At 39.8% G+C, this 2,289-nt stretch overlaps 1 non-coding gene across 1 annotated transcript; it reads left to right on the top strand.

Annotated features, from left to right (window-relative positions):
- Positions 1–538: 538 nt before the first annotated feature.
- On the top strand, positions 539–645 carry LOC141635053 (small nucleolar RNA R71). Its single transcript, XR_012539760.1, has one exon. It is a non-coding gene; the product is annotated as a small nucleolar RNA R71 (small nucleolar RNA).
- The last annotated feature ends 1,644 nt before the right edge of the window (positions 646–2,289 follow it).

Raw genomic sequence — 2,289 nt, 5'->3', positions numbered from 1 at the left:
TTCCGAGTCTCCTCTTGGCTTGTCGGGACCCTCATAAGAGAGGCCACTTCTGAGATTAATGGCGTTAATCGTTTCAATTGGCCCTTCACATTTGTTTGAAGAATTTTCGACTTGCTTAGCCTCTATATTCTCCAACTGCTTCACAAAATTCTTTGAGGACTCAATCACGGCTGCTTCCATATTCGCCACTTGAATCAAAAGAGTTTGGACCATTTCTCTCAACTTCGCGGTCTCATCTGAATTATGGATAGGAATTTCAACTCTTTCCTTGGAAGCTTCAGAGGCCTCGAGCCTCTCAAGACGGGCAGTAATAGAAGTAATGAGTGTCACGACGGTACTCATTTCATCACTTTGCTTCCGTGAATTCCCACGTGAACTCCCAAACTCAGCTCTATGGACCGCCATTTCCTCAATAGTGTTCCAACCTCTATTCTGACCGGTATTGTTTTGAAACCTACCATTCGCAGCTGCGTCCAGGATGACCTTGTAATCATCATATAAAGCATTGTAGAATAAGTTGCAAAGATACCACTGCTGGAAGCCATGATGAGGGACAGCTGGGACCAAACTTTTGAAACGTCCCCATGCTTCACAAAAATCCTCATCAACTCCTTGTTGGAAACTTGTGATTTAGTTTCTCAATGCGTCAGTCTTTGAAAGTGGGAAGTACTTCTTGTAGAAGGCTAATGCTAGAGATGTCCAATCCGTGACTCCAGCTGCTACCCTATCAAGGTAGCGGTACCAATCTCGCGCCGAATCCTTCAAGGAGTATAAGAACATCAACCCCTTTACTTCATCCTGAGTCACCCCAGCTGGTATAGGTATGGAACAGCAGTAGTCTGTGAAAATTTCCATATGCTTCAAGGGGTCCTCATCTCATAGACCAGCAAACTGATTTCGCTCCACTAAATCAATATAAGAGGAATGAAATTCGAAGTTACCCGTAGTAGGGGTAGGTAACTGGTGCCCCTTTGGAAGATGGTGTTCCTTTGGCTGGAGATTATCATATATTGTAGCCATATTCGCAGAACTGAGAGTACTCAAGCCTTCCTCTCAAAAACCTATCTTCTAACTGTGCAAAAGAAAAACTAGAAGCAAAGGTAAGCAACGGCCTCAAGGAACCGAAGTTCCTTGAGACAAGAAAAATAAACTAAAAATAAAGCAAACAGTATTACACCGTCTCCCTGGCAACGGCGCCAAAATTTGATACCGTCGTTTTGTATCAAAATTAAATTTATAATTCCAAACTAAAACTATAGCTAATGATAGTAAGGGTCGAATCACAGACAGACAAGGTTGATTTTGTTTGCTATTTTTCAGTCTATAGAAGTAACAATTAAAAGGGGGGTTTTGAAACTGGTTGATTCTAATGACTAATTGCTTAAATAATAATTTCAAGATAAAAGGAAGATCGGGAAATTCGATTCACCATGGCAATGGTCAGGGCAATAAGGTGGCAGAAATCCTATAATACGGTCTCAGGGGGTATAAGCAAGCCTTTCGATCTATGCTCAAATTAACCTTGCGGTCTTCTAATTCCCCGAAATTTCTCAAAGCTTTCGCTCAAAAGAAATTCCAATCTAATGATAATTCTAATTACTAATCTTTCAATATAGTAAAAAGGCTTATCAAAAGACAACAAGATCGATACGGAAGAATTCATGCTAATAAACAATCCTAATTTATGCCATGGCTCACCTCGTTCCCCATCAAAACAATTAGCTACGCATGACTAAAACTAAAACAATTGCTAAATTGATAACAAAGAACAAGATTGACATGATTGAATTTAAATAAAAGACAAAAGACAAGAGATGAATTGCTGGAATTAAATTGGTAAAACAAGAATTGAAATAACAAGAATTAAAAGAAGAGGAAATTTGCATAAAACTTACTAATTGAAAAGATGAACAACGTAATCGAATTCGAGGTTTTCCGTCTCCAAAACTAGATCTAAAAACTGAGTTCTTCAATAATGAAAAGCATCACCTAATAATTGCTTTGCGTTTCTACCGATTAAAGATGCCAAAAGTTAATTACAAATTGGGCTTTTAAAAGTCTTAAACGAAAAATCAATATCATTTCATGTAGATCGGTCGATCGACTGTCGGATGGTCGATCGACCGGGTGATAGCGATCCGATGGCGTCGATGTACTTCATTGGTCGACCGACTGTGAAGCATGGTCGATCGACTGGATTGAGCTGTGCAAGGGCTTCTTTCTCTCTTCAAATCAGCTCTTCACTCCAATGCACGCGTCCCAAGGTGGATGAATCTGAACTCCCTTCTT

This window comes from Silene latifolia, chromosome Y (assembly GCF_048544455.1).
Source record: "Silene latifolia isolate original U9 population chromosome Y, ASM4854445v1, whole genome shotgun sequence".
NCBI lineage: Eukaryota > Viridiplantae > Streptophyta > Magnoliopsida > Caryophyllales > Caryophyllaceae > Silene > Silene latifolia.
The sequence above is the reverse complement of the archived record's forward strand: the minus strand, read 5'-3'. Positions and strand labels throughout refer to the sequence as shown.